We start from the raw sequence: 23,469 nt of genomic DNA, 5'->3' as shown, positions 1-23,469 counted from the left end.
CAGAGCTTACCAGGGAAAAACCAGTTTTCCCGATACTGCCTATAGTCCAATTCTTTTCCTTAAGTTGGGTTCTCCTTGGTATAGGTGCTGTGTGCCCCAACCCTCAGGTATGCTAGCCCTGCCCAGGGGTGTGACTTTCACCGTGACCCCAGTCAAGGGGTGTTTCCTGTGTGTTTCCCGTCTCTGCACAAACCAATTAGCGTCTCCTCAGAAGTAACTTCCATTGTTCTGAATGGGGGTTGCACTCTGAATGCCCCCATCAGAACTTTCAGAGATCCCCCTCAATTGACATAGCACAGTTTAAAGCCCAAGTCCCTAAGTGTGGTAAAGAGCAGTCTCGAGGCTCTGATTCTCCTTTGTTTGGTTTATTGACTTAGGAAGTAACTACTTCCACCCTTTGATAGAGAGATCCTGCAGGTTAAAATGGGGCTGGTTTCCCAACTTTGTGTTCTCCCCCGCCACTTCCCAGTACAAGCATATGTGTGTCTACTCAGAAGTAACTCCCATTGTGCTCAATGAGGCTTGCTCCTGAAATGCAGGTGCATCTGGATTTTCAGGGGAAAGGAGAAAGGGGGGATGGGGAGAAGCCTCTCTTATTGGTTGAGCAGCCCCAGCCAATTAGCTGATGTTCACTCCAACCCTCACCAGAAAGTATGTTCTGTGAAGCGATATTTACTGGTGCAGAGAACCTGCTCGTGGAGTCCTGCATGGACCAAAGCGCAGCACAGCTGATTCTTTTTTTAAAATCTGGTACTCCTCCATTAGCTTCTTCTTCCACTGTTGTGGAAACACAGCTCTTGTGGCTAGAGCTTCTCTGAGCACCCTCTCCCTTGCATTCTTCTCCAACCAACACCTTCCCCAGATGGCTAATTTGCATCTCATTTGGCCTTCCTATGTCAAGATGAGTCCTCTGAGCTTTGAATTGGGGGTGGGGGAGAGTGGAGATGTAATTCAGCAAGGGACTTAATTACTGAGCAGATAATGAATTAGTGCTCAGGGGAGACGGGTAAATTGCCCAGGCTGCTGGATCTGTTTTTTCCACTGCCAGATGGCCTATAGCAGCCTTCCCCGTTGTGGTGCTCTCCAGATGTGTTGGACTACAACTCCTACCATTAGCCATGGTGGGGGTTGTAGTCAGACACATCTGGAGTATGCCAGTTTAGGAAAGGCTGGCTCAGAACCCTTGTGACTGCACGCAACAATCGTCACAAATGAGCACTGAATCCCACACTAAGTTGTTACTGGAGGTTGTGAAGCTTCACCTTTGGGGGGAGGTGGGAAACCTCACACAAATCACCTAAATTATGATTCTCATCATAAAACCTTTGTGACTGATGTTACACTTGGGCTTAAGATCAAGAGAACCACTGAATCCAATACCCCTAAGCAATAGCCTCACCAGTTCTTGTCTAACTAGTCCAGATGTAACTGATAGGAGATAATAGTTGTGCCTAAAAACACCCTGGCAACTGAAACAGTACCTTGAGGGAAGGCGCCTGACAAATGGATAACAACAACTGTGCGCCCATGGTGTTAGAAGGCGACTGGGGGGGCTCCTAGGCTGGCCTCTCTCCAGATCTTGCCTTCATCCCCCCGCTGCTCCTCCAGCTGTGAGGGTTGCAGCTAAGCTCTGAGGGAACAGGGAAGTTTGAGGGGGTCGCAGATGATGTTACTGCCCCTGCTAATCAAAAGGTCCCAGTGCCCGGACCCTGCAAGCCCTGCCACTGCTACACCACTGCCTCTGGCCGCCCTTTGCCACTACACTTCGCCTCTGTGCCAGTCCCCTTTTCCTTGCCCTCCCGGAGGAGGGCATTTTTTTCATTTTGCTGAAAAAAATGCAGCGGAGTCCTGCATTTTAAGGAGAGAGAAAATGCCTACAAAACCCCATGTCTGTTATGTTTGGCCTCTTTCATCTTACTTCCTTAGCTTGTGATCCCCTTGGGAAGGCTTGGCATTTGGAGAAACTGCTCTAAACCCCGTTGAGCCCAAGGAGTACAGCAGGTGTGTAAATTAAAGAAGAGCTGCTTTGCCAAGCAGAGCACAACCTGAACACAACCGCTCCCTCCAGAGGAGGCAAGGGACTAGCCAGCAAGTGCCTTATGTTAATACATGAGTAAATGCATGTTATTTTTCCATGTGATCCCATAGCCAGCCAACTGGAAAGAAATAGTTAACAAGAAATTAAAGTTCCCGGATGGCCTGCTCAGCGCCATTCAGGATGGCCACCTGGTGAAGGTCCAGCAGCTGTTGCAGGTGAGCGATGGGATCCTGAGGCAGCTGGATGACGCTGAGGACAGGGCGTGGCGGGAGGCTCTCAACTTGGCCATCCGCACAGGCGGTGAGGAGATGACCAAGACGCTGCTGCGCTTCGTCAAGTTTGACTTCCGGCAGGTCCATGAGGCCTTGCTGGTTGCCGTGGTTACCAACCAGCCCAACGTCGTCAAGCTGCTGCTGGACCGCCTCGACCAGGAGAAGGGCCTCAAGATGGACATCAAGTCCTTCTCGCTGGCCTTCTTTGACAACTCCATCGACAACTCGCGCTTTGCCCCTGGCGTGACGCCCCTGACTTTGGCTTGCGAGAAGGACCTCTACGAAATCGTGGACATGCTGATGAAGAAGGGGCATGCCATTCCGTGGCCGCACAAGGTCTCGTGCGCCTGCCTGGAGTGCTCCAACGGCCGCAAGTTCGACCTGCTCAAGTTCTCGCTTTCGCGCATCAACACTTACAAGGGCATTGCCAGCCGGGCTCACCTCTCCATCGCCAGCGAGGACGCCATGCTGACCGCCTTCAAGCTCAGCCGCGAGCTCAAGCGCCTCTCCAAGAAGGAGCCTGAATTTAAGGTCCGTCCTTTGCCACTGCGATGGCGTGGCTTCCCCTTTCAAATCCCACTGTATTTGCAGTACTACTCTTGCGGGACACAGAGCTGACCGCTAAAATGATGTGCACCCCGCGAGCACTCTGGTAACTGGTTTGGGAGGCAGAGGGTGGGGCAGGGGGAGGAATCGTCCACACGGACCAAGGCTGCGTGCACTAAAAGAACCGAGATTGTGCAGCTGGAAAATGCATATTGTCAACAAGAATTCTGCAACCTGTATAAATTCTGCAAAGTTTGGCACAATATCTCCTACTCTTTGGGCAAAATTTCTTTAGTCTTTTTACATAACTACTCCTTTCTTTCCCTTTTACTCTTTTTTGCAAAACTTCTGGTCCCCCCCCCCCCCTTTCACTCTCTTTGCATAACTTCTGCTAGTCAGAGGGAGGGAGAATGACTTCTGCAAGCCTATGCAGGGTTTTCTCCCAGCGCTGCTGCTACCTAGGGGGTTGAAATATAAGAAATGCATATATTTCAGGGCCTAGGGAGCTCTCTGTCACTAAAGCACAAGCTGACGCTTTTCCACTGCCACAAACTCTCTTGCATTATTTTAAAACCTCCTGGTTCCTTGGTGTCAGAGGAATAGGCCCGAGATGGGCACCAACACTTTAAAGAAGTTAATGTTTTGAAGGGATTTTTTAGTACATAAGAGAATACTGATATTTACTCTGCGGCTTTCAAAAGACTGTTTGCTGTCACTTTAGGGCTCAGGAGACCCTGCTGCTACTACAAGCCACTTAACGACTTTTGACCTCAGGGCAAATCCCCTAAACCTCCACCCCATCCCACCACCCGCCCGCAGGCCTTCTCCCTGACTGGCGAACGGCCGACTCGCTGAACTGGCAACTGGCCTTTCCCAACCGCCCTTCCTGCCTAGCTAGACCCACCCCTCCCAGCCAATCGGAATGGAGGTTGCTTGATCCAGCCCCCCGCCCCCAGCATTCAAAGCTATGGCCTCTCCCCACCCCACCCCACCCCGTCCAGAACTTGTCGCCAGCCGCCGCCACTCAAACAGGCCCCCGGCACGCTGGGCCTCAGGCCCACACAGATGCAGCAGAGCCTCTTGTTCAGAAAATTCATATTCTGAACAAGAATTCTGCAACCTGTATAAATTCTGCAAATTTCAGCACAATTCATGTCCTTTTTGCAAAACGTCTGCTTTCCCTCCTTTTTTACTCTTTTTACATAACTTCTGCTTTTGCTCGTCAGAAGGAGGGAGAATGAGTTATGCCAGGCTATGGGGGATTTTCTCCCAGCGCCACCACCACCTCGGGGGTTCTTATTTTCACGAAATACTTATATTTCACGGCCTAAGGAACTCTCTGCCACTGAAACACAAGCTGGCTCTTTCCCAGAGTATTCTCTTAGAATACTTAAAAACCTCCTAGTACCTTGCTATAAGAGGCTTAGGTGTAAGATGGGCACTACTACTGGAGACAAGATGAACTACTAAAACAAGTTAATTTATTATAGGGATATTTTGTACATAAGTGAGTACTAATATTTACTTTGGGGCTTTAAAAAGAATGCTTAGTGACAATTATTTCGGACTCAGGACACCCCGTTGCTACTACCAGCCTCGTTGAGGGCTGCTTGTACCTCAGGCTGAATAAACCTCCACGCAAGCCAGGTTCACCCACGATCAGGCCCAGCTCTTGGGGTACGGCCTTCCGCTGACTCTCGCCGCTCCTCCTGTGGTATTTCTTGCTGCTTGGACCGTTTATCTGGGTTTTTACTGCCTGCTGGTGTGAACTCCCGACCAGCTCCTAGGCCAGCCTCCTGGCATCGCACGGCCACCGGCTCCCTGCTCCTGACCTTCAGTGGCAACGCGTGGCTGCCCCAGAGCCAAGGAGCAGCGCCGTGCGCAGGCCTCGGCCCTCCACGCTCTCCTCGGCCCCTCCTCGGCCTGCCCCCGGCCCCAGCAGGCCTGCTCCCCGGCTGACAGCCGACACGCGAAACGCCCATCTACCGGCCTCTCCCAGCTGCCCTTCCCGCCCAGCTAGGCCCCCCAGCCAATCGGAGTCGGGTGTACCTGATCCAGCCCCCCCCCCCAGCATTCACAGCTATGGCCCCCGCCCCGTTCAGAGCTTGTGGCCGAGCCGGCGCCGCTCAAACAGGCCTCCGGCGCAGCAGCGTCGCTGGGCCTCGGGCCACACCGCAGCAACAGAGCCTCTCAGAGGCCACACAGAGCACTTGCGAGACGTTACACCGCATCAAGGGTTACATACCTGGCGTCTCGTCAGGAAGGCCCTGAAGCCCTTGCTTCCTGGAAAGCTCAGCCACCCACTCTGGCTTTTGAGATCTCAGTAGGCGCTGTGGTGCCCACAGACGTTCCCCTTCTGAGGCTCCCTTCTGAGTCAGTATGCTCAGCTCCAGCGGCAGGAGCTCCCCAGGGCCTTTGGGCAAAGAGTATTTCCCCACCTTCCTACTTGAGGTAATTTTTATCTGGAGATGCCGGGGGTGGAACCTGGGGCCTTCTGCACGCATCATGCGCTGTGGCCCTCTCCTCCATTAAACGCAAGCCTACGTGCTAGAAAACTGGCTTAACAAAAAGATTTAGAATGCTGAATTTTGCATGCTGCCTTGGCAGGGCTAACCCTAAAATACAGCTGACATCTTTTAAAGAAATAAAATTACTTGCCACAGTATCATGCCATGCAAACAAGCCTGCCATCAACAAGGTCCCCGTTATGTTTTGAGGTTGCAGTCATTAGTCCATGTATCTGTATCCCAAATGTCTCTGGCAATTCTGTGTTATACAGAGGGGAGTCTTGGGAAAGGTAGTTTACCCATTCAAAATAGAGACCCAGAAGAGATGGGTCTGGATAAGAAACATCACCCAGCATCTTGCAAACATAGAACTTCCCTTGTCTTCCTTGTCCCCACTATTTAATACTTCATGAAGGCAAAGACAAGAAATCCAGGGCAATATTTTAATATTTATATCCATTCAGCAACTGATGTCAGATTTGTGTCCATTAATCCTTTTCCATAGAGACTGGCCTTTTTGCCCTCTGTAGAGTGCCAAAGGGCACTGCTGACAGAAGGTGGCACATACCACATTGAAATTCTCAGTCACACTCCATGCATCTGATGAAGTGGGCTGAACTCCACGAAAGCTTATGCCAGAATAAATGAATGCACCACAAAACTCTTTGTGCCTTAAGCTGTAAAAGCAAATGTTGCCTGCAGATCAGAGCAGAGAGTGCAAAAGAGACGGGTCTGATGCTCATGTCCGCAGAAGCTTAGCATTGAAAAGGGGAGGTTACAGACATCGGAGCAAAAACACAAGAAGGGATGTGGCTGGCAGAAGTCGAATGAGGCCTAAAACTGAAGCTGAACCTGTATGATGGGTGTTGCCCTGCTGGTATCACCGAGATCTAAACCAGACTTCTCAGCACCCCTTCCTCTCTCTGCCCCTTTCCCTTTTCTGACACAGAGCGGTTGGAGTGGCACACAGAGGACCCCCAGTTCATGGCCAAGGTGCTCTTTGCGGTAACCAGCATGCTGAGTTTCACCCGCCTGGCTTACATCTTGCCGGCCCATGAAACCTTGGGGACACTGCAGATCTCCATAGGCAGGATGACTGATGACATGATTAGGTAGGGGTGCCAGGATCTTTCCCCACCACCGCCCTGGTTGGCTCTGCCATGCCGTTCCCACCCATCCCCCAAATCCACGTTGCTCAGACCCGTCCCACTTATTAATTAATTAATTAATTAAATTTATTAATCGCCCATCTGGCTGGTCACCCAGCCACTCTGGGCGATGTGCAGCAATAAAAACAGTTTATACAATAAAATTCAACATTAAAAACATCACATTTCTAAAATTACCCTTGTTGTTGTTGTTGTTGTTGTTCAGTCGTTCAGTCGTATCCGACGCTTCGTGACCCCATGGACCATAGCACGCCAGGCCTTCCTGTCCTCCGCTCTCTCCCGGAGTGTGCTCAAGTCCATATTCATTGCATCGGTGATGCTATCTAGCCATCTCATCCTCTGCCGTCCCCTTCTCCTTTTGCCGTCAGTCCTTCCCAGCATCAGGGTCTTTTCCAGAGAGTTTTCTCTTCGCATTAGGTGGCCAAAATATTGGAGCTTCAGCTTCAGTATCTGTCCTTCCAATGAGCACTCAGGGTTGATTTCCTTTAGGATGGACTGATTTGACCTCCTTGCAGTCCAGGGGACTTGTAAGAGTCTTCTCCAGCACCACAGTTCGAAAGCATCTATTCTTCGGCGCTCAGCCTTCCTTAGAGTCCAGCTCTCACAGCCATACATTACTACTGGGAAAACCATAGCTTTGATTAGACGGACCTTTGTCGGCAAGCTGATGTCTCTGCTTCTTACTATGCTGTCTAGGTTTGCCATAGCTTTCCTCCCAAGGAGCAAGCGTCTTTTAATTTCATGGCTACAGTCACCATCTGCGGTGATCTTGGAGCCCAGGAAAGTAAAATCTGTCACTGCTTCCATTTCTTCCCCTTCTATATGCCAGGAAGGGATGGGGCCAGATGCCATGATCTTAGTTTTTTTAATGTTTAGTTTCAAACCAGCTTTTGCACTCTCCTCGTTCACCCTCAACAAGATCCTCTTAGATCCTCTTCACTTTCTGCCATTAGGGTGGTATCGTCTGCATATCGGAGGTTGTTGATAATTCTCCCAGCAATCTTAATTCTGACCTGTGATTCATCCAACCCGGTGTTTCTCATGATGTACTCTGCATATAAGTTAAATAAGCAGGGTGACAGTATGCAGCCTTGTCGTACTCCTTTCCCAATTTTGAACCAATCGGTTGTTCCATGTCTGGTTCTCACTGTTGCTTCTTGACCCTCGTACAGGTTTCTCAGGAGACAGGTAAGGTGGTCTGGTACTCCCATCACTTTCAGAATTTGCCACAGTTTGTTGTGATCCACTCAATCAAAGGCTTTAGCGTAGTCAATGAAGCAGAAGTATTTATTTATTTATTTATTTATTTATTTTTATTAAATTTATTAATCGCCCATCTGGCTGGTCACCCAGCCACTCTGGGCGATGTACAACACACCATAAAACAATTTAAAACAATAAAATTCTACCATAATTTTTCTTTTAAATACCCTAACCCACCCCAAATGCCTGCCTGAACAACCACGTTTTTAATGCACGACGGAAGCTCATTAAAGAGGGGGCATGACGGAGTTCCCTAGGGAGGGAGTTCCACAGAGTGGGGGCCACCACAGAAAAGGCCCTCTCCCTCGTCCCCACCAATCTAGCTGTCCTGGCTGATGGGACAGAGAGAAGGCCATCTGAGGCTGATCTTGTTAAGCGGCCTGTCTGGTGTTGCTGGAGGCGCTCCTTAAGATAGGCTGGGCCGGAACCATATAGGGTTTTAAAGGTCAAAACCAACACCTTGAATTTGGCCCGGAAAACAAGTGGTAGCCAGTGCAGCTCCTTCAGCACTGGAGTGATGTGATCTCGCCGGCGGCTGCCTTTAATCAGGCGAGCCACCGCGTTCTGTACCAGCTGCAGCTTCCGAACCGTCTTCAAGGGTAACCCCACGTAGAGCGCATTACAGTAGTCTAAACGAGAGGAGACCAGGGCATGTACTACTGATGGGAGCAGATGGTCGGGAAGGAAGGGGCGCAGCCGCCGTATCAGATGGAGTTGATACAGCGCTGTCCGGCTCACAGCTGACACCTGAGCCTCCATGGACAGCTGGGAGTCCAAAATGACCCCCAGGCTGCGGACCTGGTCTTTCAAGGGTAGCCGTACCCCATTCAACACTAGGTCAACATCCCCCAGCCTCCTCTTGTCTCCCACCAAAAGTACCTCGGTCTTGTCAGGGTTCAGCTTCAGCTTATTCCTCCCCATCCAGCCACTCACCGTCTCCAGACATTTGGACAGGGATTCTACGGCCAACCTTGGTGAAGATTTGAATGAGAGGTAGAGCTGCGTGTCATCCGCATATTGATGACACTGCACCCCAAACCTCCTGATGATAGCCCCCAGCGGCTTCACATAGATGTTAAATAGCATCGGGGAGAGGATGGGACCCTGGGGCACCCCACAAGTAAGTGGCCATGGGTCTGAAACCTCCTCTCCCAGTGCTACCCTCTGGTACCTGCCGGAGAGGAAGGACCGGAACCACCGCAATACAGTGTCTCCAATGCCCAACCCCTCCAGGCGGTCCAGGAGGATACCGTGGTCAACGGTATCAAAAGCCGCTGAGAGGTCGAGGAGAACAAGGAAGGAGCATTCACCCCTATCCAGAGCCCTCCTCATATCATCCACCAAGGCGACCAAGGCCATTTCTGTCCCATGCCCAGGCCTGAAGCCCGACTGAAATGGGTCTAGATAATCAGTTTCTTCCAAGTGTGCCTTCAACTGCACCGCCACTACCCGCTCAATCACCTTGCCCCAAAATGGCAGATTTGAGACTGGGCGAAAGTTGTTCAGAACTTGAGGATCCAAGGAGGGCTTCTTTAAGAGCGGTCTTATCACTGCCTCCTTGAGGGCTGATAGCATCACTCCCTCCTCAAGGGAGGCGTTCACCACCGCCTTGATCCCCACACCCAGTCTCTCTCTGCAGCTCATAATGAGCCAAGATGGGCAAGGATCAAGTAAGCAGGTGGTCGGCCTTACAGATGAAAGCACCTTGTCCACTTCATCAGGAGGAAGAAGCTGGAACCGATCCCACAAAACCGGTTTGCCACAGGCCGCCTCTTGCTCACTAACTGTATCCACAGTGTGCAGAGTAACACACCTAATCTGATCAATTTTATCTGCAAAGTGCCTTGCCAAAGCCTCACAGGAGGCCTTAGAATGCTCCAGTGGTTCCGGAGCCACAGGACCGACCAGGCTCCGGACCACTTGGAACAGCCTCCTGGGACAGCACTCTGCAGACGCGATGGAGGCAGCATAAACGCGATGGAGGCAGCATAATAGACGGTTTTCTGGAATTCTCTTGCTTTCTCCATGATCCAGCGAAAGTTGGCGATTTGATCTCTAGTTCCTCTGCCTCTTTGAAACCCCGCTTGTACTTCCGGTAGTTCTCGGTTCGCATACTGCTGAAGCCTAGCTTGTAGGATTTTGAGCATCACCTTGCTGGCATGTGAAATGAGCGCAATTGTGCGGTAGTTTGAACACTCTTTGGCGTTGCCCTTCTTTGGAATTGGAATGTAAACTGACCTTTTCCAGTCTTGCGGCCATTGTTGAGTGTTCCAGATTTGTTCGCATATTGAATGCAGCACTTTAACAGCATCATCTTTTAGGATTTTAAATAGCTCAGCTGGAATACTGTCATCTCCGCTAGCTTTGTTGTTAGTAATACTTCCTAAGGCCCACTTGACTTCACTCTCTAGGATGTCCGGCTCAAATTCAGTGACCGCACTATCATGGCTGTCAAGGACATTCAGATGTTTCCTGTATAGTTCTTCTGTGTATTCTTGCCACCTCTTCTTAATCTCATCTGCTTCTGTTAGGTCCCTGCCTTCTTTGTCCTTTATCATGCCCGTCTTTGCACAAAACGTTCCCTTGAGATCTCCAATTTTCTTGAAGAGACCTCTAGTCTTTCTCATTCTGTTGTTTTCCTCGATTTCTTTGCATTGTTCATTTAAGAAGGCCTTCTTGTCTCTCCTTGCAATTCTCTGGAACTCTGCATTCAGTTGGATATATCTTCCCCTTTCTCCCTTGCTTTTCGCTTCCCTTCTTTCCTCAGCTACTTGTAAAGCCTCATCAGACAGCCACTTGGCTTTCTTGCACTTCTTTTTCTTTGGGATGAATTCCGTTGCTGCCTCCTGAACAATGTTACGGACCTCCGTCCATAGTTCCTCAGGCACTCTGTCTATCAGGTCTAATCCCTTAAATCTATTCCTTACCTCCACTGTATATTCATAAGGGATATGATTGAGGTCATACCTGAATGGTTTGGTGGTTTTCCCTACGTTCTTCAATTTAAGCCGAAATTTTGCAACAAGAACCTCATGATCTGAGCCACAGTCAGCTCCAGGTCTTGTTTTTACTGACTGTATAGAGCTTCTCCATCTTTGGCTGCAAAGGACATAATCAATCTGATTTCGATATTGACCATCTGGTGATGTCCATGTGTAGAGTCGCCTCTTGTGCTGTTGGAAAAGAGTGTTTGCTATGATCAGCGTGTTCTCTTGGCAAAACTCTATTAGCTTTTGTCCTGCTTCATTTTGTACACCAAGGCATGCCTGCCTGTTATCCCGGTGATTTCTTGACTTCCTACTTTAGCATTCCAATCCCCTATGATGAAGAGGACATCTTTTTTTGGTGTTAGTTCTAGAAGGTGTTGTAGGTCTTCATAGAACCCATCAACCTCAGCTTCTTCGGCCTCAGTGGTTGGGGCATAGACTTGAATTACTGTGATGTTGAATGGTTTGCCTTGGATTCATACTGAGATCATTCTATCGTTTTTAAGATTGTACCCCAGTACTGCTTTTCCCACCCTTTTGTTGACTATGAGCGCTACTCCATTTCTTCTAAGGGATTCTTGCCCACAGTAGTAGATATGGTGGTCACCTGAATTAAATTCGCCCATGCCTGTCCATTTTAGTTCGCTGATTCCCAAGATGTCGATGTTCAATCTTGCCATCTCATGTTTGACCACCTCCAGCTTACCTTGATTCATTGATCTGACATTCCAGGTTCCTAGACAATATTGTTCTTTACAGCATCGGATTTTCTTTTCACCACCAGACACATCCACAGCTGAGTGTCCTTTCGGCTTTGGCCCAGCCGCTTCACTCTTTCTGGCGCTACTTGGAAATCCCCTCTGCTCTTCCCCAGTAGTATATTGGACACCTTCCGACCTGAGGGGCTCATCTTCCGGCGTCATCTCTTTTAGCCTTGTGATACGTTCCATGGGGTTTTCTTGGCAAGAATACTGGAGTGGGTTGCTTCCTTCTCCAGTGGACCACATTTTGTCAGAACTCTCTGCCATGACCTGTCCGTCTTGGGTGGCCCTGCACGGCATAGCTTATGGCTTCACTGAGTTACGCAAGCCCCTTCGCCACAACAAGGCAGTGATCCATGAAGGGGAATTACCCTAGCCCACCCCAAATGCCTGCCTGAACAACCATGTTTTAATGCATGGCGGAAGCTCATTAAAGAGGGGGCATGGCAGAGCTCCCTAGGGAGGGAGTTCCACAGAGTGGGGGCCACCACAGAGAAGGCCCTATCCCTCATCCTCACCAGCCTAGCTGTCCTGGCTGATGGGACAGAGAGAAGGCCATCCAAGGCTGATCTTGTTAAGCGGCCTATCTGGTGATGCTGGAGGCGCTCCTTCAGATAGGCTGGGCCGGAACCATATAGGGTTTTAAAGGTCAAAACCAACACCTTAAATTTGGCCCGGAAAACAAGTGGTAGCCAGTGCAACTCCTTCAGCACTGGAGTGATGTGATCTCGCTGGTGGCTTCCTTTAATCAGGCGAGCTGCTGCGTTCTGTGCTGTTGCAGAACCCAGAGTCAGAGAGACTACGGAGTGAAGGAAAAAGAGATTCTTTATTTAACGTGCGGGCTTAAGGCTGGAATCATTTCCAAAGAGCCAGAAGCCCCGAAATACATCAGCACATTGTTTTTATAGACATTGTGACACATATGAAACGGCTCCTCCTCCCCCTCCCGTGTGGGGTTGCAGTCCTCAACATTTCTTCTCCTAGCACCATTGTTTATAATACAAGAACTGGGTTATAGGGTAGCCGTGATAAGCAGAGAACAGAAGAGAACAGCAGAGAACAAGATATACAATTGTATGACCGTTGACAAGATAAGGAATTCCTGTGTCTCGTCAGCTTACAACAATATATTCAAGGGAGAAAGAGCTCAGCAAGAACATGAAGCATGTTCCCCCCTTAAATGCATAATTTCATTACAATTATAGCATTTCTGATAACCATACAAAGCTTTCTGTGACATACATATTACATATTACTTAGCCTCTTGTTGGGCTATTAGAGCGTAGAGGGCAGCAGTTTTACTAGCTGAGACATAAACCAGATTGGTTAAACAGCGCATAAGACAAGGAACGCTGAGACATAACAGAACTTTTATGAACAACACTGGTAGAATTAGGATGAACAATGCTTCAAGCCAGCTACGATCTGGAAGCCAAGGGGTTAACTAATTGAGCTAATTGTTTTGTCTTATTGTTTTGTTAGCTACTATATTGTGCAGCTTGTTGATCTGTTTATCAGTTAAGTTAAAACAACAGAGCCTTTGGTGTGTCTCACAACTTAAATGATAAAGAAGGAAGAGGTAATCTATACCAGCTCTATTTTCTAGAACTGCACCTCTTAGATCACGCAACTCTTTATTTAACAATGACAATGCTTGTGAGGTGGCATTTATGCTTTTGGCTAAGCTGCAAGCTAACCGGTTGATCTCCAGACTATTAGCCAAGGCTAAACCTGGAACCCCAACCAGTGACATTGCTAAGGCCAATTTTTCTGAGTCAGAATATAACTGCACGTGACTATTACAATTTTTAGTTAGTTGGAGTGCTCGAGGCTGCCGTTGACGGATTTTCTCGGGCCACAGGGGAAGAATTGGCACCAGTTCAATTGGCGGCTGAGGCAACATGGGTGGTTATTAGACAAGTTGGCAGGAATTAATGACCAAGTGCAGGAACTACATGTCTAAAACCATCTATGAGGCAAAAGTATGTGGGCATCATTAAAAGATATGTTTTGAATTTTATTACAGTGGAAGGGGGCCAGGGATAGCTTTATATTTTCTGGAAAATTTTTGACAATTAAGCATTCGTGCACACGTAGCATTTGTTTCAGCAACGATGGGGGTGCGTAGAGTGAACTCTGTAGGGGGTAGGATCTTTGCAACCACGCCCCAATTAGCATTTTGGGAATAAGTTAAACTTACACCATAAACTCTTAACATGGTATCTTCTTGAATTTTCCTAGGATGTCTACAGACAGGTATTAGGCAAGAGCTAATAAGCCTGTTTTCCCCTTCATGGATCACTGCCTTGTTGTGGCGAAGGGGCTTGCGTAACTCAGTGAAGCCATAAGCTATGCCGTGCAGGGCCACCCAAGACGGACAGGTCATGGCAGAGAGTTCTGACAAAATGTGGTCCACTGGAGAAGGAAATGGCAACCCACTCCAGTATTCTTGCCAAGAAAACCCCATGGAACGTATCACAAGGCTAAAAGATATGACGCCGGAAGATGAGCCCCTCAGGTCGGAAGGTGTCCAAATACTACTGGGGAAGAGCAGAGGGTATTTCCAAGTAGCGCCAGAAAGAGTGAAGCGGCTGGGCCAAAGCCGAAAGGACACTCAGCTGTGGATGTGTCTGGTGGTGAAAAGAAAATCCGATGCTGTAAAGAACAATATTGTTTAGGAACCTGGAATGTCAGATCAATGAATCAAGGTAAGCTGGAGGTGGTCAAACATGAGATGGCAAGATTGAACATCGACATCTTGGGAATCAGCGAACTCAAATGGACAGGCATGGGCGAATTTAATTCAGGTGACTATCATATCTACTATTGTGGGCAAGAATCCCTTAGAAGAAATGGAGTAGCACTCATAGTCAACAAAAGGGTGGGAAAAGCAGTACTGGGGTACAATCTTAAAAATGATAGAATGATCTCAGTACGAATCCAAGGCAAACCATTCAACATCACAGTAATTCAAGTCTATGCCCCAACCACTGAGGCCGAAGAAGCTGAGGTTGATGGGTTCTATGAAGACCTACAACACCTTCTAGGACTAACACCAAAAAAAGATGTCCTCTTCATCATAGGGGATTGGAATGCTAAAGTAGGAAGTCAAGAAATCACCGGGATAACAGGCAGGCATGGCCTTGGTGTACAAAATGAAGCAGGACAAAAGCTAATAGAGTTTTGCCAAGAGAACATGCTGATCATAGCAAACACTCCTTTCCAACAGCACAAGAGGCGACTCTACACATGGACATCACCAGATGGTCAATATCGAAATCAGATTGATTATGTCCTTTGCAGCCAAAGATGGAGAAGCTCCATACAGTCAGTAAAAACAAGACCTGGAGCTGACTGTGGCTCAGATCATGAGCTGCTTCTTGCAAAATTTCGGCTTAAATTGAAGAACGTCGGGAAAACCACTAAACCGTTCAGGTATGACCTAAATCATATCCCTGATGAATATACAGTGGAGGTGAGGAATAGATTTCAGGGATTAGACCTGATAGACAGAGTGCCTGAGGAACTATGGACGGAGGTCTGTAACATTGTTCAGGAGGCAGCAACGAAACCCATCCCAAAGAAAAAGAAATGCAAGAAAGCAAAGTGGCTGTCTGATGAGGCTTTACAAGTAGCTGAGGAAAGAAGGGAAGCGAAAAGCAAGGGAGAAAGGGGAAGATATACCCAACTGAATGCAGAGTTCCAGAGAATAGCAAGGAGAGACAAGAAGGCCTTCTTAAATGAACAATGCAAAGAAATCGAGGAAAACAACAGAATGGGAAAGACTAGAGATCTCTTCAAGAAAATTGGAGATCTCAAGGGAACGTTTTGTGCAAAGACGGGCATGATAAAGGACAAAGAAGGCAGGGACCTAACAGAAGCAGATGAGATTAAGAAGAGGTGGCAAGAATATACAGAAGAACTATACAGGAAAGATCTGAATGTCCCTGATAGCCATGATAGTGCGGTCACTGAACTTGAGCCGGACATCCTAGAGAGTGAAGTCAAGTGGGCCTTAGGAAGCATTAGTAACAACAAAGCTAGCGGAGATGACAGTATTCCAGCCGAGCTATTTAAAATCCTAAAAGATGATGCTGTTAAAGTGCTGCATTCAATATGCCAACAAATCTGGAACACTCAACAGTGGCCACAAGACTGGAAAAGGTCAGTTTACATTCCAATTCCAAAGAAGGGCAACGCCAAAGAGTGTTCAAACTACCGCACAATTGCGCTCATTTCACATGCCAGCAAGGTGATGCTCAAAATCCTACAAGCTAGGCTTCAGCAGTATGCGAACCGAGAACTACCGGAAGTACAAGCTGGGTTTCGAAGAGGCAGAGGAACTAGAGATCAAATCGCCAACATTCGCTGCATCATGGAGAAAGCAAGAGAATTCCAGAAAAACGTCTATTTCTGCTTCATTGACTACGCTAAAGCCTTTGATTGTGTGGATCACAACAAACTGTGGCAAATTCTGAAAGTGATGGGAGTACCAGACCACCTTACCTGTCTCCTGAGAAACCTGTACGAGGGTCAAGAAGCAACAGTAAGAACCAGACATGGAACAACCGATTGGTTCAAAATTGGGAAAGGAGTACGACAAGGCTGCATACTGTCACCCTGCTTATTTAACTTATATGCAGAGTACATCATGAGAAATGCCGGGTTGGATGAATCAGAGGTCGGAATTAAGATTGCTGGGAGAATTATCAACAACCTCCGATATGCAGACGATACCACCCTAATGGCAGAAAGCGAAGAGGATCTAAAGAGCCTCTTGTTGAGGGTGAAAGAGGAGAGTGCAAAAGCTGGTTTGAAACTCAACATTAAAAAAACTAAGATCATGGCATCTGGCCCCATCACTTCCTGGCATATAGAAGGGGAAGAAATGGCAGCAGTGACAGATTTTACTTTCTTGGGCTCCAAGATCACCGCAGATGGTGACTGTAGCCATGAAATTAAAAGACGCTTGCTCCTTGGGAGGAAAGCTATGGCCAACCTAGACAGCATAGTAAGAAGCAGAGACATCACCTTGCCGACAAAGGTCTGTCTAATCAAAGCTATGGTTTTCCCAGTAGTAATGTATGGCTGTGAGAGCTGGACTATAAGGAAGGCTGAGCGCCGAAGAATTGATGCTTTCGAACTGTGGTGCTGGAGAAGACTCTTATGAGTGCCCTGGACTGCAAGGAGGTCAAATCAGTCCATCCTAAAGGAAATCAACCCTGAGTGCTCATTGGAAGGACAGATAATGAAGCTGAAGCTCCAATATTTTGGCCACCTAATGCGAAGAGAAAACTCCCTGGAAAAGACCCTGATGCTGGGAAAGACTGAAGGCAAAAGGAGAAGGGGACGGCAGAGGATGAGATGGCTAGATAGCATCACGGATGCAATGAATATGAACTTGAGCACGCTCCGGGAGAGAGCGCAGGACAGGAAGGCCTGGCGTGCTATGGTCCATGGGGTCACGAAGAGTCGGACATGACTGAACGACTGAACAACAACAACAACAATAAGCCTGTTTACAGGTATATCTCTTGGCAAACAAAAATGTTTTACTCTCGTGATGTTAGCCAGGTGAAGCCAGTAATTATCAGCAAATCACTGGGACAAACTTCTCCTTCCAGGGGCAGACCCCCCTTTTTGCACCTTATTAAGGAAACACAATGCAACACTACTAACACTACAACACGCATGTTTGATCTTCTTTGGGATCTGACCATACGCTGGGCAGCTATTCACCTGGCAAGCTGCAGTAGGGTCTAGTCCCCTTCTTCAATTCTCCAGTTGCAGGTCTGACCGTACGTAGGGGGACAGTCTCCCGGTGTGTCCACAGTAAGGTCTAGCCTGAGTCTTCTTACTGCTTTTTCAGAATGATTTTTAAAGGATTTTCAGGATTTCTGTTTACAGTCTACTCTCCCCCTCTCGCTCTCTTGACTCGTGTCCAATGTATCCAGGGTTTAACTCCAGCTGCTTTCATAGCTGCGGGGGTGGAAAGTATGACAGTTTTTAGTCTTCTCCATCTGCGAGTCAAAGGGTTATTTTTCTCTCTTTAACTCATACTTTAACTCTTGGTTGGAAAGGATGAACTTCTGTGATGGGAATGGCTTATTTTTTAAGACAAAGCGACGCTGGGCTTGAAGAACTTTGCTCAGTGTTTGGACTTCTTGTTTAAGGCTAACGTTTGCTTGCTCTTGATGCCGCTCCAGTGTCAATTATGAAGTCAATGTCACGGCCCCTCTCAAGCTGTCTCCCTCTTCGCCCATTCTGGCCCCTTTGGTTTTCTCTTTTGTATTTGATTTATTTTATTTGGGCATTCATGCCACTAATGTTCATCTTGTCCACACTGGGCACACTGGTTCTTTTTAAAGAATCTTTTGCCTCTGCTGGGTAGGAATTTTTCTGCAATTTAACACAATGAATGGAAAGCACTTTTTGCATGGTAAGGCATGATGGAGCAGATCCAGCAATCATACTGCTCTTCTGGCTGAAAGCTCAGGGCCCATTAAAATTAAGGGACGGGCATACCCACACACGCAAAGAGTTCTAGGTCACCATTTTTGCATCGGCAACTCTATGCTGCATGAGTTCTGGCAGAAGGAAATCTAAAAGTCATAGATCAAACTCAGCCTGCTGTACACTGAGCTGACTACAAACACAGACACACGGTCCACAGTGATGAGAGTTCAAGTTTATCCAAAGCTTTACAGCACTGTCCATGGCAAGTCTTTAACAATTTAAAATTTTAGTCCATGTGCAGAGTGTCTTTAAAAAGCCCAGACAATGATGGAGGCAAACAGAGAAGGCTCTGGGCAATGAAGATGAGATGTTTCCAGCAAAGGCTCTCCACTTTTGCATCAGTTTAAAAAGGGGAAGTGTGGCCCTACACCCCTTCTGACAGACAAGGGCCTTTAACTTTTTAGCAAGGCCTCTGTCTAAACAGAGTGGCACAGCTCAGCTCTCTAGCCGTGATGCTTTAACTTGGGCAACTCCTCTGTAAATTTTATTCTACTTCTGTCAGGTTCTCACAGACATTTTAAAAACTTACTCTTTTTTTCCTTTTAACCTGGTACACGAAAGCACTGAAACACTGAGTGCCGAAACTCAGGACGCTGGGGGTGATGGGCATCGCCTTATACTTGCATTTTTTAGGCAGCCATTAATCTTCGGGGAGGCGGTGGGGTGATTTGCAGGACTTTAAAGGCAAGCTTCTCTGTTTGTATTTGTAAATCCCAAGCTTAAAACAGGACACAGTGAGGTACAGGGCAGCCAAATTCTTGCTTTGGCACGGGCAACAAATAACTCGGGTCAGCTTTCTTCGCTGGGGTCTCAAACAGGAAAACAGTCTTAATTTAAAGTTGTAACATCACTGACAGCGTCAGCCAGCCAGCTACACAGATCTCATTGTTTTTTAAGACAGTTGCTCCAATATCTTCTCTTTTTCTCAATCAGGTTGGGTCTCCCAGCTTACACAGTTTATTGCAGCTTTTAGGAGCATGGTAGTAGCGTGATTTTGGCTTGGCCAGGAACATGCTGTCTGGTTTCTCGGTCTCTTCAGCACACACACTTAGGCAGTGTAACACTGGACACTGGAATCAGTGAGATTTCTTCATTGCAGGGAATCCCACGGCAAAAGCTTAATGGTTACGCTCTTCAGAAATCATATAGCTGATGGTCAGTAGCTACAGGCTCTATGCAATTTTAACACAGTTCAAAGCTAAACACGGTTACCTTGACAGAGATCTTCAACGTGGTCTTTCCGCTTCATTCTGCTTTGGGCCAGTCTTATGGCACACTTTTAACTCGAAGAGGGGTCTAGCCTGTGCTCTGGGGGCTGATTCTTCACCTTTATTTTCTATTTTGCCTTCATCTTCTGGGTCTTCATTTTCAGTTTCCATTTCTTAGGGATTTCATCTCAATTAGGCGAGGTGATGATGTTGCACAACTCAGAACGTTGTGGGCAATTCTCCTGCCCCCCCCCCCCCTCTCGGCGCGCTAGGCTAACAGCTACTTCTTCGGCCTCACACTCTCACGCTCCCACGCTTTGTTAAAAGCCAGACTGTCCCGCAACATTTCTCTAATTAACAGCCTCAGATCTTTTTTTCCTCTCAGCTCGACGTTGAGCTTTTTGCTGTTTTCTCTCTCTATTCTGAATCTTTTTTTAAAAAAAAAACCTTTTCCTTCTTTGTTTGACATACATCTCAAGGGGGTGCAAGTCTTGAGCAGTAGACGAGCTCGCCTCCCTTTTTTTGTGAGAACACATCTTTTTAAGGGTCACTGCCAATTTTATTAAATCTTCTTCCCAACACTTCAATTCTTCAGTTTCTTTTATTAATGCTGATTGAGGTGTAAGAGGGGAACCTCCCGATCCCGTAGAGATGGAAGTCTTGGCAGACAATATCTGGGAGTTGAGGACCGTAGCTGAAATCGGCGAATTACTGCCGGTGCGGCTTGAAACTGATGGCGACAGTCCTAAGTCAAAGCGAGGGGCAATGCCTCTGCAGGGGGGATGGCAGGGGCTCAGGAGCCACCGGATCTAGATCTCGACGGGGCGGTCTTACAGTAACATGGGCCCGTGGTGGAAGCGGGGCATAAGCAGGTGGAAACGCCGTTAGCTCTGCCAGATCTTCACACGGGGCTTCTAACACTGGTTGTAATTTTTTCTTTGGCCAATTTTTCTTTTCTGAGCACCAAAACTTTTGCCTGATTTTGCTGGGCTCTAAAGAGCCTTTAGTAGGCCATCCTACACCAAAAGACGGCCACTCTATTTCATACAAAGTCTGCAACCGTTGAAGATTCATGGGGGGGTCCCCATAATCTCCACTAAAACCTTTCTTAAAATTTGCTAGCATACATCCCAAGGGGGTGCAAGGTTTGCTTCCCCCACCACCCATAGCCTCCCTCCTAAATTGAAGACAGACACAATTAGGGAATGGGAATTGGTCAGTGAGTAAGGGGTCTCACTGGCCGACACAAGAAGATTTTACACACCACGCACTTTGCTACTGGCCTGGGAACCCGGATGGTCAACGGTATGCATCAGAAACCGCAGTAGCCACTCACACAATCATCAATCTCTCCACTGCATCCATATGTCCCTGCCACCCACTTTTCCCACTTTTTACCAGAGCGGAAAGCGGCTTCCCCAGCTTCCTACTGAGTACTGGTGTGCTGGGTACTGGCGCCCACTCGGGGGTGTGATCAGGCCCCCCTTCTACCCGCAAGGAGTAGGTTCTTTTTGTATACGTATACCACCAACACTGACCTTCTTCATAAAGCGGGGCCCTCTTTTTTTCTGCCCAGTGGCCTTTCTCCCTAAAGGCGGGGCCCTCTTTTTCCCATATACTTGCCTTTCTCCTGAAGGCTTCCAATGTGGGTTTCAACTCAATTGCAGCTGCGATACAGGCAGGGCTCAAGTTCCTTCCTCCGCTTCCCAAGGTTCTCTTACTGCTCGCTGTCGTTTGGGCGATCCCGGTGCAGGCTTTCTCCCATTCACTCGACAAAAAGGTCGGTGGCGCCAAGAAAGGGAGGCATGCGCCGAGCTCGTCTTCCCGGTGCGGCGATCAAGAGCAGGCAAATGCCACCTGTCTGGCTCAGAGCCTGCCACATCCGAGTCACGGCACCATTTATGTTGCAGAACCCAGAGTCAGAGAGACCACGGAGTGAAGGAAAAGGAGATTCTTTATTTAACGCGCGGGCTTAAGGCTGGAATCATTTCCAAAGAGCCAGAAGCCCCGAAATACATCAGCACATTGTTTTTATAGACATTGTGACACATATGAAACGGCTCCTCCTCCCCCTCCCGCGTGGGGTTGCAGTCCTCAACATTTCTTCTCCTAGCACCATTGTTTATAATACAAGAACTGGGTTATAGGGTAGCCATGATAAGCAGAGAACAGAAGAGAACAGCAGAGAACAAGATATACAATTGTATGACCTTTGACAAGATAAGGAATTCCTGTGTCTCGTCAGCTTACAACAATATATTCAAGGGAGAAAGAGCTCAGCAAGAACATGAAGCATGAGACTGCATGAGGCTACTTAGTCTGACCCCCGATATGGCTGCTACAGTACCAGCTGCAGCTTCTGAACCGTCTTCAAGGGTAACCCCACGTAGAGCGCATTACAGTAGTCTAAACGAGAGGAGACCAGGGCATGTACTACCGATGGGCGCAGATGGTGGGGAAGGTAGGGGCACAGCTGCCGTATCAGATGGAGTTGGTACAGCGCTGTCCGGCTCACAGCTGACACCTGAGCCTCCATGGACAGCTGGGAGTCTAAGATGACCCCCAAGCTGTGGACCTGGTCTTTCAAGGGTAACGGTACCCCATTCAACACCAGGTCAACATCCCCCAACCTCCTCTTGTCTCCCACCAAAAGTACCTCAGTCTTGTCAGGGTTCAGCTTCAGCTTGTTCCTCCCCATCCAGCCACTCACCGTCTCCAGACAGTTGGACAGGGATTCTATAGCCAACCTTGGTGAAGATTTGAATGAGAGGTAGAGCTGTGTGTCATCCGCATACTGATGACACCGCACCCCAAACCTCCTGATGATAGCCCCCAGCGGCTTCACATAGATGTTAAACAGCATCGGGGAGAGGATGGAACCCTGTGGCACCCCAAAAGTGAGCGGCCACGGGTCCAAAACCTCTCCCAGTGCTACCCTCTGGTACCTGCCGGAGAGGAAGGACCGGAACCACCGTAATATGGTGTCTCCAGTGCTTGGATATATCCAGTGCTTGGATATAAGTCCACCCGCCAGGCGGTCCAGGAGGATACCGTGGTCAACGGTATCAAAAGCCACTGAGAGGTCGAGGAGAACAAGGAAGGAGCATTCACCCCTATCCAGAGCCCTCCTCATATCATCCACCAAGGCGACCAAGGCCGTTTCTGTCCCATGCCCAGGCCTGAAGCCTGACTGAAATGGATCTAGATAATCGGCTTCTTTCAAGTGTCCTTTCAACTGCATCGCCACCACCCACTCAATCACCTTGCCCAAAAATGGCAGATTCGAGACTGGGTGAAAGTTGTTCAGAACTTGGGGATCCAAGGAGGACTTTTTAAAAAGCGGTCTTATCACTGCCTCCTTGAGGGCTGATGGCATCACTCCCTCCTCAAGGGAGGCATTCACCACCGCCTTGATCCGCTCACCCAGCCTCTCTCTGCAGCTCATAATGAGCCAAGATGGGCAAGGATCGAGTAAGCAGGTGGTCGGCCTTACAGATGAAAGCACCTTGTCCACTTCATCAGAAGAAGAAGCTGGAACCGATCTCACAAAACCAGTATGCCACAGACCGCCTCCTGCTCACTAACTGTATCCACAGCGCACGGAATAACACTTTTATTTATTTATTTATTTATTATTAACTTTATTAATCTCCCATCTGGCTGGTCACCCAGCCACTCTGGGCGATGTACAACATACAATAAAAACAGTTTAAAACAATAAAATTCTACAATAAAAACATTTTCTAAAATACCCTAACCCACTCCTAATCCTTCTCAGTCTCAGCACGAGGCCCGTGCAGGACAGGACCAGCTCGCCCTGTCCTAGCCAGAGGCAGGCCTGTCTTTGCCCCATAGGAGGTGTGGGCAGCCATCAGGTGTGCAGGATTGGTTTCTTACTAGAACCGCTCGAGCACCAAAAATAGTGCCCAGGCTGGGGGGAGAGAGACTCTTAGAGTTAAGGAACAAAGGTGCCTCTGAGCACCTGCTTGTCCCAGGAATTAAAGATCTACTGCAAAGCCCCCAGAGATCCACTAGCAGACTCCGATCTACCTTCTGCCCACCGCTGCTCTATGGACAGAGGGTGCTTTGACAAGCAGGCCAGAGCGCCGTGCAACACCCCCGCCCCCACGAGGAGGAACGAGGCGGCAGCCTCTGCCTCTGCCGGTGGGGGGAGAGAGCTGAGAGCTTAACCTTTCTTTGTG

At 48.4% G+C, this 23,469-nt stretch overlaps 1 pseudogene; it reads left to right on the top strand.

Moving 5' to 3' along the window:
• The first annotated feature begins 2,109 nt into the window (after positions 1-2,109).
• The window catches only part of LOC146349233 (short transient receptor potential channel 2-like), a 28,628-nt pseudogene continuing 7,268 nt past the window's right edge, over positions 2,110-23,469 (top strand).

The sequence above is a fragment of the Heloderma suspectum genome, chromosome 3, assembly GCF_057233095.1.
Source record: "Heloderma suspectum isolate Gila_16-S chromosome 3, 16-S_ref, whole genome shotgun sequence".
Classification (NCBI taxonomy): Eukaryota; Metazoa; Chordata; class Lepidosauria; order Squamata; family Helodermatidae; genus Heloderma; species Heloderma suspectum.
The sequence above is the reverse complement of the archived record's forward strand: the minus strand, read 5'-3'. Positions and strand labels throughout refer to the sequence as shown.